Raw genomic sequence first — 17,322 nt, 5'->3', positions numbered from 1 at the left:
AGAAATAAAACAGACCCTTGAACTTAAAAGTCAATGACAGAAAAAAACCCCATGCACATATGATTTTAGAGTAGTAAAAGAAAGTTACTCAGGAGTCAATAATTTTTCAAAAGGATTAACAGAGCATATGCACCATTACCCATAATGAGATAGGGTGAGTATAGAAAGCTCAATTTGCATGCTATTTAGATTCAACAGATAGTTAAACTGTTGATATCTAAAGTGCTGCTGTTGTGACAGTAAAGGTGGAGGTCCTGCACATCCTCTGAAAATTATTACAGTTTAGAAAAAATGGTCAAAATTGCAATCTTTTTGGTATCTAGTGGGATTTAAACTATCCAAGAACGATGGTTCTTCAGACGGCTAAATTTTTTTTTTATCATCAGGGCACAGAGGTTGGCTAAAAAAGGCATCAAGGTAACTTTCTGAATTCAGATCTGTCTGCCTCTGGGGTTCAACCAGGAATTTAATACCAAATGGAAAACAATAGGTAAGCATGAAACCTGAAGCAATTTATCACTGCTATCTTTTCAACAGATAACCATTTCTTTGTTTGAACAAACACACATTACAGTACCTGAAAAGAAAACTGTTTTGAACAGCGCAGCTTCCATAGGGCTTCTACATAATGAAATTTCAGAAAACATTCAGTATAAAAGTTCTGGTGCACAAAGGAGATTATTAATTTTCCTTTTGCATGACAAATAGATAAATACCTCTATGCTAAACACAATTTTAAAATACCATACACTATTCAGGTGCATATTTTCAGTGCTTCAGAAAGCACGAAGAAATGTACTTACATTATTAATATCTTGGCACATAAAGTTAAAAAAAGCCCAAACAATTCAGTTGAAAACCAGTTTGGTTGATAGATAATAACAACTGTTTTTCTCTAGACTGCCACTTACAAACCCAACATTGATTCTGAAACAACCTGATTTCTTTCCATCTCATACATCAGTACAAGTCACAACGATTGCTCAGATCCTCTTGCTGCAACTTCACTGTCTTGTATTTGTCTGTCAACAGCAGACATATTACAAATCTATGTTTCATTTTTGGTCATCTTAGTGACTGATTGATCCGAATTTACTGTATGGCTCTTTGGATGGTCAAGACCCATCCTAACTACTTTGGCTTAGCAAAGCAAGGAATAAAGGGCTATACAGTCCTTTCTCCTTTCCAGATGAATACGAGGGTAAAGCACAATTCCAACTTACATACAAAATCCAGCAACCATGAACAATAAGAAGGAGAAATAAAGGTGATTGTATTTGTACCTATCAGATAAAATGAAGGAGATTTAATATATAGTCAGATGGGTTTTATAAGCTGATAAAGATGATTGGAATCTGGAAGTATTAGTATTAAAAGAAATAGATTACTGTGTGGGTTTTCTCTTGTTCTCTCTTCTATGTGATTAATTAAAGGCAGACAGATATCTATTGCATTCTGACATTTGTGCCAGATGTGACTGCTGATACACTGATCAAACAGTTTATCAAAATGGAGGGGAAAAAAGAAGCTTTAACTAGAATTAGAGTTTATTGCACATCAAAACCACTGTACCAAATGTTTACATAAATGTAACAAATCTGCAAAGAGATGGAAAGTGGGTTGCCCAATCAATCTTTTGCCTGCTACAGGTGGTAGCTATTGGAAAGAAAAGGAGAGGTGAGCTCTCTTAAGAGTATAGGCAAGCACATAAAATAAGGAAAAAGAGAACTAGAAGACTGTCTGTAGACAGTCTACGAGGAAAGAAGAAAAGTTAACAGAAAGGATCCTAAATGTTCTTCACTGTGTTGTTGAATCTTCAAGGAAATAAAAGAATTAACACAGGAACCAAGAGAATACCTTTCGGAGAAAGGATGGATTTTACAATGGGAAGAAAGCCCCAGGGAAGACTGCTGCTAAATGTGGAAGCCAAATACAAATGAAGCTAAATCAGTGAGAGAAGAGAGAAGCTGCAGATACGCACAGTCTCTCCTCCACATTTTATTTCCACATTCTCAAAAGCAATGTCAAAAGTCACTGTGCTTTAAAAAGAGTAAAGGTCTAATCCAGGCTAGCAGCCCTTGCACATCTCATATTGTGCTAACTTCCCTTTTGCCCTGAGCCTCCAAAAATACTTCGCGCTGGTATTCAAACTTTAGGGTAGAAGTAGATCTCGGAAGACCATTCCTCTTCTAGTCCTTTAAAGAGTTCTTGAACACAGAACGAATTTTCTTCATGCTTCACATCTTGTAAGGATTCATATTTGAGCTTTTACCTTATGCCCTCCAGAACAGGCAGGATGCAAGAAACTCAACCCATGGGCTGACAATTCGTCATATACTTCCTGAGATATTCACGACTTACAAGTATGGTGTAGCGTACATTCTTCCATGGATGATAACGCCTTGCTCTTTTGGGAAAGTGAGAAGACAATTTTCGGCCTAACATGACACAGGTTTGCACACCTGCCCAGGCAAAGCCTGGCACAATCCCAAATCAGCCTGCAAAGAGGCCAGAACACTGCCATAAAGAAGCCGTCATCAAAGAGCAATCTAGGAATGACATAAATGGATGAGTGAATGGATCAATCTATAGCTGGGTCCTACCCACAGCAGAAGCAAGAAGTTCTGAACACTTTTTTCCCTTTCAGATTTTCAAAAGGATAATGTAAAAATGTCTGCTGAACTGGAGGCAAAGAGAAGTGCAAGAAAGATGATGATGTGGCATAATGAGGTTACAGACCAGACAACAATAAGTCTGCAGTGTAAGAAAGTTATATAACTATTTGCCAAGTTGCCTGTACTTTCTGTACAACTCAGAAAAAAATCTAGTCTCTACCAAGAGAGCATATTGCAGCAAGTCTCCTCACTGATCTAGGATGGTAGCATTTACCTTTCCTTATAAGCCATCAGAGAGACAACTGCATGTTGTGTAAATACAGTTGGGACACGAATTAATTTCAAACCTATCACACAATCTGATGAGATTTCCCTTGAGATCTCCTAACATTTGCAGCACTGTGAGCCATTATTTCCATACTTATTGGAAGTAACTTCTGAGCCCAGGCAAGGCACAATATTCCCACTGAGAATTGTCATGACAGGAGTGGAATTAATTCATATTGTCACTATACATATCCAGGGTCTTTTTGCCATAATTACCATGTACCCCAAAATATGTTTAAATCCATGATGATACAGTATACCATATAACAGTACCATTTGGGGCATTGTAAATTTGGACATACATTCCTTTTTCCATATAAAGTACACAAGCCACATTTCATCTGTATTTACATAAGCCTGATGCAACTTGATCATCTTCAGTGGTGGAGCTCCTGGCTTGTACCAGTGTGGAATCAGAATTGAATCTGTGACATACCAGAAGTACTCAAGATCCTTTTAGGGTGAAATTTATTAAGGAGCTGGACCTTAATCACAATGAGCTGTGATGCTGGTTGTCATATTTTAGAGGGTGAGCAAGAAGAAGCTTTTTTTTATTTTAAATGCAGTTAAATTAATTCACTCTTACCATGGAGTTATTTAGCTATTTTAAGCATTCTCCAGGTGGTTGCTGTTACCAGATGTGGACAGATCCCTTTGAGCTTCACTATAAAATCAGCCACGCTGAAGTCTTTGGATGTATTGAAGACTCATCTATATGTTAAAATATTTTTTTATTTCCAAGCCATTCTCCAGCAAACTTTTACCAAATACTTCTGAGTTATTTTTGCAAGCAAATTTTCTCCATTTATAGTGGAGCCGTTCTTACCTGATTCATACAAGCATGCTTGTAACACTGCAATTTGTCACCACGGAAACAACTGTTTGGTCACCAGAGATGATGTCACTGCATGAATCAAGTAAGAAAATCATGGAAATTATTTTTAAGAACCCACAAAAACATCAAGTAAACAGCCTTCTAAACAAATTCAGTAACAATTTATAATAACCCAGAAAGAAATTCAATTGAAGGTGATGCTTTAAATTCAGTTTTCAAAATTTTTCAGTGTTTTTTAACCTTTTATGTTTCTCTGTGGGTAGTAGTCACTGAGTAAAGTCCTGTAAAATGGGTTCTAGCAAGCCCATCTCATAACCAGCACCCCATCTCACAATGAGATTGCTGCAGCTTCAAACCTGTCTTTCCCAAAACTTTCATAGGAAGCTGAGATACAGCAGTCTTCTCCCTAAGGGCATGCTGAGACCTGACTTGTCCACTTAATTAGCCACTTAACCATTCTAGCTGAAAATGCAGCTGTCTGCAAACAGCCTACCACTGCCCAGCAGCTTTAAATATTATATATCTGTATCTTTATCTATCTCCATTTTCCTGATTGAAATAACCGAAGGCCAGAAATCTTTTCAGCTGTTGTACCCTACACACGTGAATGCTACAGTGATGTCTATTTTATGGATCAATGTTGATTTTCATCCAGGATCCTGTAAAGTTTTGAGGCAAAAACCTTGGAAAGGGAAAGAGTGATACTACTTCATAATCCAGGGCAACCTTTTGGAAATTTACCTGTACCTCAAGTACAAATTCAGAATAACCACATTTTTATTTAAATAATATATTTCTGTATTTAGCAGGCAAGTAGATAAACTCATTTATGGTTCTGGCTAAATTTCTTATAGCTACTGGTAACACACAGCTAAAAATGCAATTTCAAGGTGATTCTAACTTTAGAAATAATAACAAATCATATTTACCATATCAGTCTTAAAGCTTTATAATTTCGTCACATTTTGCATGAAAAGATAACCTCAACTTTATTTCTAAAATTGTATCATTGATGCTGACTTAAAAGCAGCCACTTTTATCACTATCACACATGAAATCTCTGGGGGATTAAACTTTAGAAAACACTTTCACAAAAAGGAATCGCATCTTTTACAGCCTTACTAATTAAATGTAATTAATTTACTAGCACCCAGGAATTGCAGATACTAAAAAAATAATAAAATCCTCAATCATTTTTGCTTTGCACATGATAAATGCTACAATCACTCTTTTTAGTGAAAATACAGAGGAAATAATATTACGTGACAGCGAAGTTCATCACAGCAGGTCAACTGAGATTGGTGGGATTCATTAGCATGTATGTGACTGGTAAATAGTTGAGTTAATTATAGGTTGAGTGACATATTTAGAAAACTATGAATCACCTTATTTTGTGAATTTAATCAACCTTTGCTCTTCCCGGGATAATTCAGTGTACATCTGCAATATTAAGATGGAACTGAGGCTTCACTCTGCAGCCCTCTGAAATGCCAGTGGTTTGCAAAACTTCAAAACCATCAACTACATTAAATACTGTCCTTCAGCAGCAAGGAATTCATCACAAATAAAGTATCATACCTATAGAAAAAAGAAAAATTAAAAATATAAATAAATAAATAAATAACCCAAGAGCTGAAGAGGATACTTTCTTCAACGGAAGTTTTAGACAGATTTATGCTGAAATATTAATTTGCTTTGTTTCTAAGAATAAAAAAGCTAAAGTATACAAGATACCAATGCAGAAAGTCTATTTCTAAGGAAACTTTCAAAAAAACCCAGCTCCTGTTTGAAAAATTTAGTCAATCCTCAAATGCTTCTTAGTGTTCCTTAGTCCAATTAAATCCCATTACAAAACAAAAAACTGTACTGCATGTTCCAGCTTTGGCTCTGAAAAATGCCACTTTCAAAGGCAGGAAACATCTTTTTTTCAAAACTTAGCTTTATTTGGAAATAAGTAACAATTCCTAGCTAATATGAGCTATTCATTTATTTTTCATCAGATGCCTTCTGATCTCTTAGCACAAAGTTTTTCTTCATTTCTGAAAGACATTCTATTAGCACTTGTTTTGATATTGAACATGACAATATTTAGGTAACACAGTGGGCTTTTCTATGTAAAATTTAAGCTGTGAAGATACGCACTTGCGAAAAGGGCAATTACTCTTCAGTTTCATATTCTGAATATGCAAACAAGTTGCTTGTGAATTACTGGCAGCTACAACTCAGGCTCTGACACTGAACTGTTATTAATACACAAAGCAATTAATGTAATTATAAATATGGGGAAAATATCAACACTATTTGTGTTAGTTAGTTACTAGAAGGTAAAATACTTTGTCAGCTGTAATACAATACAAATTGTTGTAAACTGTTCAGTACAATTATAATACACATATATTCAAAGCACTACAGTTTATATTCTAGGTCTGTCCTCCTGGGATCAATTTATGATACTTTATGCTGGGTAGTTTGTCTTGACAAAATAAGGATACTTTGTTCACGTGTTGCTACATTTGACTATCACACACTTAATATGTCTCTAGGATTACAGACCCAACCATTGCATCGTGAATAGGGATACACATTGCTGGGATGCACAGAGATGGGAAGCAGAAGGCATTGTTAGTGTCTATACAGAGAGCATCACGTGAGTGTGCATCTGCCTCTCCAATTTGGAAACACTTTCCTCAAGCAAATGCAGGAAAAAAGCATAACAGGATCAACAGTAGGTGGTATCCATTTCTTCACTGTTGGCATTGGTTTCTTGAGTGTTTAAACTAAAAATCCCACTTGGACATTTACTGTCTTCACCCCATGCATGCAGGGGATGTAGTGACAGGCAGTGACTCTGCCATGGAGGCTCAGGAGATCTACAGAAAAGATCTCTGCAGACAACAGTCAGCTAGGCGACTAATGCAACATGGACAAAACACACATCATAAGGGGACCGCTGCTTTCTTCCATACTCAAATTCATTAATCCATTTAAGCGGAAAAAGTGCCTTCATTTTCCTTCATTTTCTTGCACTTGAGCTTAAACTTGTGTTCAAACTGATATTATAAACAGTAACAAATCTTAAACAAGACCGTTTCAAAGCTCCTTATTAGTGCTTTATTTTTGAAGTCTGACAGTTGTGTAACATGTTATTGACATCCTCAACTAATAACACCATGTGTTACACGCCATGTTCAGCAGCTTGACTGAGCCAAGGCCAGTCCACTTAATTAGAGGAAGCTGCTCCCAGGTTCCCAGGTATCAAAGTGGGATGCTTGTAAATACACATTTACACACAGGTAAATACTTCCTAGCTCTGCAAAGTGAGACAAACAGTTGCAACAACACGTCAATTCAGAAAAGTGAAATAGCTTTAATGTGTAACTTCTTAGCGTAACTTTGATAAATAGAAGGGACAACAGCCGAGGTCCATATAACTAAATACAACACAGTGCCTAGATGGGGAAGAAAATTAAAAATGAACAGGGAATTGCTAAAAGCTGACACTTTCCCAAATCAAACCAAATTGCTACTGCTGAGTTCATACTGACTGATGTACAGTCCTGCTTTATTTCCCATGTTCCATGTGGCTGATTCAAAGCTCACTGAGAGCAATACTGTCCTTTCTGGATGCAGCCTCAAGTAAGAGCAAGGACAGATAAAACAACTCAGTTTAATTAACTAAAACAATTCTGTTTAATATCATTACCAATGGTCTGGATGAGGGATTGAGTGCACCCTCAGTCGGTTTGCAGAGGATACAAGTTTGGTGGGAGTGTTGATCTGCTGGAGGAGATGAAGGCTCTACCGAGAGATCCAGACAGGCTGGATCAATAGGCCATGGACAATTGCATGAGGTTCAACAAGGCCAAGTGCTGGATCTTTGCACTTGTGTCACAACAACCCCATGCAGTGCTACAGGCTGGGGAAGAGTGGCTGGAAAGCTACTTGATGGAAAAGGACTTCGGGGTGCTGGTTGACAGCTTTTGAACATGAGCCAGCAGTGTCTGGAGAGACTTTTCTATGAAATGGTGGAACGATAAGGGAGGAGTCCTTCCCTACTGGTGTTATGGTTACAAGTCAGGGAAGAGAGCTATAGTGATGAATATTCATACCATTATGTCATCTGAAGCAGGGGGGCACCCCGCTCAGCACAGAGAGTTGGAAGGGGCAGGGTTTTGCCACATGTAAAAGTTGTTCCGGGGTCTCAGCCACTGATGGAAACCATCTCTGCCTTGCAGGGACAGTAGCAAAGCTGAGATGCTGCCTCACCCCCATGGCCTGCCCAGGAAAGCCACTGGAGCACTGCCACCACCCACTCGCCACACAGAACCACTGCCTGTGCCAGAACCCCTGCCAGTGCTGGGACCACTGAATCAGAGAAATCAAAAGCTAAATGAATCGCTACCACCTACAGCCCAGCCAAGCCAAGTGGGACAACACATGGCAGGGAACAAAGAGATTCCAAACTGGCACCACCACTGCAGTTAAAACCAGAACTAACCAGGTGGTGTGTAGCGGCCAGTTTGGTAGTATGGTTCCTTGTGAGCAGTGCAATTTTCCTGGGTTTTTGCTTTTGGCCCTGTTCTCCCATTGTTTTCTTTGGTTTTGTTTGGTGAACGGGGGATGGTGGCAGGGAGGACCCTATGCCATTCCTTTCCCCCTTTGTTCCCGGGGGACCACGTGAAGCAGAGAACTCCCTTTTCTGTGGGTAAGCCATTTCCCTTATACCCTTGTGGTGCTGCTGGTTTTCCTTATTAGTAAACCGTTATTTTTTCTCTTATAACATCCTCGCATTTTTTGTCTATCTCACGAGGGGAATAAAAAGGGAGGGGAGTTCATTTTATTGGAGTTCCTGTCCCAGTATTTGTTTATAAACCAAGCCAACCGGTTACAGAATAGAAGAAGATCCATGCATGACTTTTTCCTGGTAACAATACTAGGCACAAAGGCAGTTTGAAAGTGTTTCTGAAGAGGTAAAATATTTATGTTTTTCAATAAAGCTCAATTCAGAATGCAATTCAGTCGGTCCCTGTAAGTTCTTTGTCTGATCAGAATACGTTCTTTTTCTTTAAGGAAGACTATTTTGCTTAGTTGGTATAGAATATGTATTCAGTATCCTCCTTCCAGGTGTCACTTCTTAACATGGTGTAAGTCGCTCTGCACTTCTGGAGGAGTCTTGTGAGCCGTACACCAGCTTGTGGCAAGACTACCAGCCACCTTCCTGGCCCCTACATCAGGTCATGCAACATACTGGGTGACCCAACTGCAGAGGACAATCAAGGGACTGTCCCCACAATAGGTGACTACTGCCTGCTGTCAATTGACAGCAATGCCCTTGCAGCAGTGCTGAAGAGCTCCATGCCCTGTGACAAGGCTTTGTTCCATGGACAGAGAAGGCACAAGCCTTCCAGCTGAACTTCCCAGTTTTTGGCTGTTTGTCACCATTTAACATTACTTTCTGTGTTTAATGTTTCAGATTTGGGTGTAGTTTAAAAAAAAAGGTTAGAGCACCCCAGTTATTCCTCCAAGGTTTCAGAACACAAACTTTGCAGTTCTGCAGTTTGGCATAGTCTGCTGCAGATGGAAGACAGATATCTGTCTGCCAACGTTTAAAGAGGACCAGATTTTTTTGTTTAGAAATTTTAGCTGTTTAGCACTTGCAGCCGTACAATCAGCCAGACCAACCCTTCCCTCGGTAACAAGTGTATACACAAACGAACAAGGGAGACCACTGCCTGCGCAGGACTCACACATGCAGAGATGTCTGGGCTGAATTGGGACTGCCTTGATGGTTACTTTTGGAAAGGAAGGGGTCAACATTTTCCTAACCTGGCTTGAAAAGCTCTGAAACTCACATACCTTTCTACCATTTACTGAAAAGAAAGGAAAACAAAGTTGTCCAGTAGCCTTTTCAGTTAATGTCAGACAGGAAGGTTTGCTAATTCTGAGTCCTTCCAAGCCAAACATCTGAGGAAAGTTCTTGAACTGGTGCATGCTCTTGCTAAATCAGCTGTGCTCCTTTGCCCACTGATGGCTGCCGACTTAGACTGACCTCAAATACTCCAGTTTCCTTCCCCCCCAGTGTTACAGTTGCTCTCTGCTATCACACCTGATTTTTCACAAAAGTTTCTGCACCTTCCAGGCTTGTCACAAAAGCCCTTCAAGCATAAGCTGGAGCCAACTTGACACAACAGATTTTGTTTTTCTCTCAGAGACACACATATGCCACAAAGACTGCAGTTCATCACCTACGCACTTCAAACACTCCTGAGCACACCCAAGTGGGATAGCACTTTCTCTTTTGTCACCCTTTTTTTTTCCTTTTAAAGTAAAAAGTTGCTTAAAGTAAGTCTGTTTGAGGTTAAGTTCCTAATTTATGCTCAGTGAGCTGTCTTGCGCTGTGTCCAAAACTGGCACAGAATCATTGCAACTTTTCCTGAAACCCTGTGCACAGCCTGGGAAATGAAGTTGCTTCTTCTGCTCCAATATCCGTTGAGCCGGAATACTTTGGCGCTTCAAGATTTCTTCCTTATGCAGAAGGGTGGTGCCTGCATGACTGTGTGCATGCAGGGCAAAGTTTCCAGAAGCAATGGAAAGTAAGTCATGCCACAAAAGTCCTACAGTGCTTACTCCTTTCTTCCTTTCTGCATGACATCTTATGAAAAATTCAGAGAGGAAACAAATGCTGACAACTGACAGGCACTGGGCAGTGTCTTGAGGAAAGCAGGGAAATGCGCTACTCTACGGACAAGGGCATGGCTAGTGGGAGGAGAGCAGCCAGACGTCTGGTTTGCTCCCAGCTGGGGATTAAGAAGTCACAGGTGAGTCAAGAACACGTGCCCTACTAATAGCAGCAGCTTCCAGCTCAAAATAAGAAGCAGGTTCACACATTTGTTCTCCAGTTGGGTTCAGACATAAGCTGCAACACAGATGTTCACAGGGCACAAAGGGGACACCCAGCAGAGCTGGCTGCAAAAGAAAACTTACAGGAATGGCAGCAAGTTGCCTTTTACAACAGGCTCTCTAGAGAGGCACTAAAAGGGAAGCTCATTCTGCTATGACTTTTTTTTCTGAAGCTCTTCCTTGTGTAAGGTCACACTGCTGCCCATCTCCAGAGACTGCAAATGAATTAAGAGGAAAAAGCAAAAAAACATGGAAAAGCAAAATAAAGAAGTAAAGGAGAAAACAAAGCAGAACAAACGAAACCGAAGAAATGTACCACAAAGGGGAATAGATTAAAAGGAGAGTAGTAAGGGTATATCAATAGATATGAGAAATATTAGGAAAACGCAAACATCGGAAACGCTGAAATCTTTTGCACACACTCGAAAAGAATGATTAGATGTAGAATCCTCTAACGGGCCTGAATAGAGGTCTGAACATCCAAGAGATCTAGTAGTAGAGAATTAAGTAATCCAGGTAGGTACCTGACCCCATACATAAAACTGAGACAATGGTTCTTCTCCAGCTTTTGCCAGATATCTTGGGACCTACAAGTGAAGCACATTATGAAGATATGCTGCTTTCAATTTCTTACAGAATAAGTGACTTGCTGCAAAAAAACATTTCTGTGGAAGAATCCTCTACACTGAAAACTGCTTCTGGATTTTATTCATAAGAATTCAACCTTTTCCCAGCTGTAAATCTCTTCAAATTTCTCATACTGATCAAGGTAAGTTCAACTGTTACATTCATGTATTCAAGAAACATTTTACTCCTTTGAGCTGAGACTCAAAAAAAATTGTCTAGGTCTATAAACTCTTTGGAAACAAGAAAAATTTCTAAATCTTCTCTCATTTATCTTTCTCCATTGCTAGGAGCTCAGCAGAGTTTCAAATACTATAAAGTGTGACCTGACTTTTAAAAATTACATCACCTAAAAATTGCTTTGCTATATGATAGAATGTATTTCTGAAATTGCCTGAATATTTTCTGTAATGACTGACGTGAGATACAAGTTTCACTGAAACAACTGAGAAAATTTCTAGGAACTTCAACGTACTCAAGTTTTCAACCTTTATGGCCATCTTCTTCCCAGGATTTAGTTGCATTCGTACCTTTACTACCTTCAGCAGTTGCAAAGAAAACCAAAGCAAACATAGAGGTAAAGCTAGAAGAAGCACAACCTCAAGTATGGAGGGATCAAGACCAGAGCTACTTCTTCTGACTCACTGATTTTACCTTCAAAACTTCTACCTGCTCATGGAGACTCACCTTTTTGCTCATCTGAAGTTATTTGTGGGTTTGGCTACACATTTATTTCTGACTAACTGTGAACATCAGACCCTTCTGAATTTCTGCCCTACAAAAAACATTTGTGCTATTGAAAATTCAGCCTACAAAGATCCATCATTCTTTCCTATTCATAGCAACTGAGATCTATCAAGAGCTTTAAGAAGTTCAGCATTAAACTGTCAACAAAACTCACACACTCCCAATCATCCAACACAAAACATGAATGTATCCATTACACTTACCTATTTATTGCAGATACTTTCCAAGTTTCAAGAAGCACATAATCAAGAATGGCTTCAAGTTCAGAATCCAAGATCTGAAAAACAGATTATATATATATATATATATATATATATATAAAGTCATTAAAAGTATACGGCTTAAGTAAATAAAATTAAAAAAAATATTGTGTAAAATTTCTATTTAGAAATGAGTTTATGAACTAGTACTTCTGAAGTTGTGTATCACCTGAGAAATGTTCTGAGTGATAACAATGATGGCATGATAATTTACAGTGTATTTAAAGTATATAATATTGTATAGATTCTTAAGCAACTTCTACACACAAGTTCAAAATAAGCAGAAAACTGAAAAAAAAATCAAATTTTCAATTGGCATTTTTGCTACAATTACTTGCAATGAAAAAACAAAACCAGCATATTGAATATGAAAAAATGCCATTGGCACATCAGAAAATATAAATGATTTAGGAAACCACAAGCATTCTTATATACATTTAAGCAATATTCTGCCTTTAACTTGGAGCAAGACAGTGGCATGAATAGGGAAACTACATGAAAAATCAAGAGCATCATTGTGTGCATTACTTCTTTACTGTCCAAAAATGCTGAACACAGAGGTTCTGTTACAGGTGTGAAATTCTGGATGCACATTCTTGTAAGGATACATATAACATCTAATCACAATTAGTCTCAGAGTCTCTGTAAATTTTCCTGGTAATTCTCATGCAGTGACCCTGAGCGCAATGCATTTGATAAATCTAATGTGCTTAAGAAAGCAAAAGGGAGGAGGAAGATGCACTGGTAGAAAGAAACAGGCTCAGCAGACCAAGGAAAGACACAAAGGAGAAAGAAAAAAAAAAAAGGAAGAAAGTTCATGTGTCCAAATGCACTTGGTCCAATCTCTGTTCTGGATAATCACCATTATGAGTACATGCTGTACTGAGTATTTCTGTGGCATCATTAGCATCTTTGCAGTCTGCAACAAGAAACACCATTTCACACAAGGCTGCTATGCAGTCCCAGCTCTTAAATATAATTAAGAGCCTATATCAGAAAAAGTCTTGCCTCTTTTCTTCTCCCCCCAGTTTTGCCTGAGCCTTCCCCAGCAGCTGCAATACTGGTACCCACCACATGATTCCCAGTGAAGGCAAAGAGAATCAGTTACAGAACACTCTATACCCACTATGCATCAATGGTCACCTGGCTGGGAGCACCTCTGTGCCCCAGCTGAAGAGCAGGCATTTTCTCCTCCAGAGGCTCAGACGACCGAAGGAGTCCTAGACTCCCTCTGTTCCCTTCTGTGAGCTGGTAATTTTCAAGCAGAGAAATGAAATGTAAATATCAGCATGGATAATTATTTCACTACTCATTTTTTGCAAGATAATCAGACAGAATTTCAGTCTGAGAAACAGAAGCAGGAGAAATTTTTATCCAGGAACAGCATGAAAGATTCTGCCAATTCTTCTTACAAAAGCAACAGTTCATTGATTTGTAGCTGCTGCCTACTTTCATGTGCAAGAACAACAGAAATCCCTCACTGGTCTTCTCTACATATTTTCAGGCAATCGCTACAAACATGACAACTTCTAGGATTATTTATTCTATGCACTATGTTTCCATTCCTGCTGTCGATGTCAACTGCAGACAAGCCAGGCTCAGAAGCTCAGATTCAACCACAAAGCCATGAGTAACACCACTACATCTCTACCCTTTGCATCTCCTACTCAGTTTCCCAAAAGGGATTTCCACAATAATGTATAGAGTAGTCACAAAGAGAATGTCATTAAAGTTAATGTGAAAATCAGCCAAATACCACTTAAAAAGGAGTGGGAACTATTTACTAGATAATACCAATAAAAATCTGCAAGATCAGAGGGTGGCCTGAAGTTTTCCCTTTATTTTCTACAGTAATGTCCTCCAGTTTCTCTACATATTCTTGTTCATCAGTTAGCCTGGTAACCCCTTTTCCCCATAGAATCACAGAAAATCTCCAGTTGGAAAGCACCCATAAGAATCATTGAGTACAACTCCCTGTTCCTCGCAGGACTACCTAAATCTAGACCAAACAACTAAGAATGCTATACGGACACTACTTGAATTTTGACAGGTTTTGTGCTGTGACCACTTCCCTGGGGCCCTGTTCCAGCAACTGACCACCCACTCAGTGAAGAACCTTTTCCTAAGGTCCAATCTGAACTTCCCCGGATGCAACTTCATTCCATGTCCTTGTGTCCTGTCACTGGTCACCAGAGAGAGGAGATCAGCGCCTCCACCTCCGCTGCCTCTCTTGAGACATTCCCTAAGCTATGCTTTCCCTCTTACTTACTGCCTTCATTACTTACTCAATTCATGGCTGCCCATTTTACCTTCACTTGCAAGGCCTCTACAGTTGACTACAAGCACTCATCTTACCACACCTTGACATGAATTACTATTCATCAGATGAAGCACATTAACCACCTAAATTTATGTTATTCCCTGGCTGTAACATCTTCAGCCAAGTGACCTTCATGACAGGTAATAGATTCCAGGGACTGAACTGTCAGGTCCAGCAAAACCTGTGTCATAAAGGTAACCTTCAAACACTGACCGGGTGTAAAATTCTACTAATTCGATAATGCATGAAATTATATTGCTCAAAGACACATCTCAAGGGATTGTTGACCTGAGAATATTTACAGAGAAATGTTACGAATTATTGCATGGCTGAGATAGCTCTGTGACAGAACATTTGCAACCAAAGATAAGAACAATTGTGTACAAGCACACAATTTGCTGTGCATAATATTAGCAGTGTTTATTTCAGAAATGATCACCCACCTGACTGTCCTAAAAAACCTCCTAGAGTTGCTAGAAGATGCCAGGGAAAGTTTTCACTTGTAGCAGACTTTCTATCTTTAATAACACCAGCTGTCAGTTTTACAAACACATCATGCCCTTCACAGTTACCCTATATTCTGCAAACATGAAAAAAACCCCAAACTCTCCAACAGTTACTAACATCTGCTTCATTTACTGGTTCTGACAAAATGAAGGACATAGGCATGATTTAACAGATTGCTCCTCGCAAAGAAACCATGCAGTCCACAAAAGGATTCATCAAATGCCCCTGTCAGAGAGCTTTACAAAGTGTAGCTTAATGAATGCATGCAAATTACTGTAATATATAAATGCCTGATACCACTTCAACAAGTAATGTGCTTATGAAATCTATGGAGAATGGTAAGACAGATCAATCTAATTTGTCTTTGAAATAAAGTGATTTGGTTTCCTCCAGGTAATTTCAATCTCTCTTTTTTTTTTTTAATGCCTTGAAGCACGCATTATATACAATGAACCACTGCTTTAGACCCTAGAAGATGCGATTATTCAATACAAAAAGCATTCAGCAACAGACAAACTGGAAGTACACTGGTACACTTCAATATTTTCCTTCAATGTTTTGACATGTTGGCATTTTTAAAAAATTGTTTTTTCCAAGCCTTGCTGCATTTAAACAGCCCCTATTTTTTTTGCCATTGCTTGATGTGAGGTTGAAGCCTGACTGTAAGTCAGGGTGATATTTACAGCATGAGGAAATGCTCAGATATGAAAGCACATCAGAAAACAACATGCATCCAGGATGATCACTGCTGCTGCTGTTTTCAACATTATTGATCTAGAAATCTGATCTTTTTTTTCCATCAAGATAAGGAAAGCATAGCTTATGAGCTAAAATGATTTTCGATGAACAAAAAATCAACATTTTCTAGAGCTTTATTCCCCCTGAGAACTGAAAGTTCTTTTTGCTGACTTAAAAAAAACCCACAAAAACCCACAATCACCCTTTAAGAATTTGTGTAACAGAACTTCTCTAGGTTTTTTATTTAAAAAAATAAATAAATATGAAAAAGAACACAGGACAATAAGCCCATCAGAAACTGGAAGGTGCAAAGTTTCTGGACCTTGGCTTTACTATTTAGGTCAGGTCAGACAGGTATGAAAGAGAAGTACCATGATTATCTCCTTGTCAAGACTTTGTTTTCCCTGAAAATATCAGTCAGAAGAGCCTAGCCACAGCTAGGATTCTCTGAGGGCCATTTTTCGAAGGGTGAGTAGGACCTCTACTGAAAAAAAAAAGAATGTAGAAACAGTGATGTCTTAGAGTTGAGATGGATTGTATCACTGTTTCTGCACTCTTTATTTTTCAGTAGAGGTGCGACTCACTGTTTTTAAAGAAGTCCTCAGACCATCATGTGTACTAACATAGAACTGATTCTTGATCGTTTATAATTTTCAACCACCTTCTTACACCTTCAGCATCCCCCCTCATCTACAAATGAATTCTATCTATGAATACAGAACACAAGTTTTCTGGTCTCTTCAGTCACACTCTTCTGAAGTCTGTGATAGAGCATGTCCAGGTTGCAGTTTACCAGTTCTTTTACATGGTATTTATTTGGCCTACAACTCTCTAGCTGCAAGACACCTATCCCATTCTACAGAATTCAAGTTTTCTTGAAATCAAAGCAACTCTCATGCTGGGATCACAGAAGGAAAACAACCAAACACTAAGTAATAATTTCCTGGGTTCTTGGTTATGTTATGGTGGGAGAAATCCTAATCCAGTAGTCTAATAGGTAAAATAAACAGTTTCAACTTTTATTTTATATCATAGAATGACAGAATCATTTAGATTGGAAAAGACCTCTAAGATCATCAAGTCCAACTATTAATCCAGCACTGCCAAAATCACCATTAAACAACATTCCTAAGCATCACATCCACATATTTTTTAGATACCTACAGGGATAGTGACTCAACCACTTCCCTGTGTAGTCTGTTCTAATGCTTGACCATCCTTTTGCTGAAGAAATTTTTCCTAATATCCATTCTAAAGCTCTCCTGGCACAACTTGAGGCCATTTCTTCTTGTCCTATCGCTTGTTACCTGGGAGAGGAAACTGAACCCCACCTGTTTGCAACTTCCTTTCAGGTAGTTGTAGAGAGCAATAAGATCCCCCTGAGCCCCCTTTTCTACAGGCTAAACAACTCCAGTTCCCTCAGCCACTCCTCATCAGACTCGTGCTCTA

General features: G+C 38.9%; 1 protein-coding gene across 8 annotated transcripts in view; it reads right to left on the bottom strand.

Moving 5' to 3' along the window:
• The window catches only part of ENOX1 (ecto-NOX disulfide-thiol exchanger 1), a 363,435-nt gene that overhangs the window by 273,973 nt on the left and 72,140 nt on the right, over positions 1 to 17,322 (bottom strand). For 6 of the 8 annotated variants that reach the window (XM_027649508.1, XM_027649534.1, XM_027649470.1 and 3 more), the window contains exon 2: positions 12,252 to 12,325. The gene's annotated coding sequence lies outside the window, so the exon portion shown is untranslated. Of the gene's footprint in view, positions 1 to 3,768; positions 3,847 to 5,162; positions 5,260 to 12,251; positions 12,326 to 17,322 lie in introns of all 8 variants that reach the window. The other 2 variants (XM_027649489.1, XM_027649479.1) reach the window with 2 other exon arrangements.

Source organism: Corapipo altera, unplaced genomic scaffold (genome assembly GCF_003945725.1).
Source record: "Corapipo altera isolate COAL_440 unplaced genomic scaffold, ASM394572v1 0, whole genome shotgun sequence".
In the NCBI taxonomy this organism is placed as follows: Eukaryota; Metazoa; Chordata; class Aves; order Passeriformes; family Pipridae; genus Corapipo; species Corapipo altera.
The sequence above is the reverse complement of the archived record's forward strand: the minus strand, read 5'-3'. Positions and strand labels throughout refer to the sequence as shown.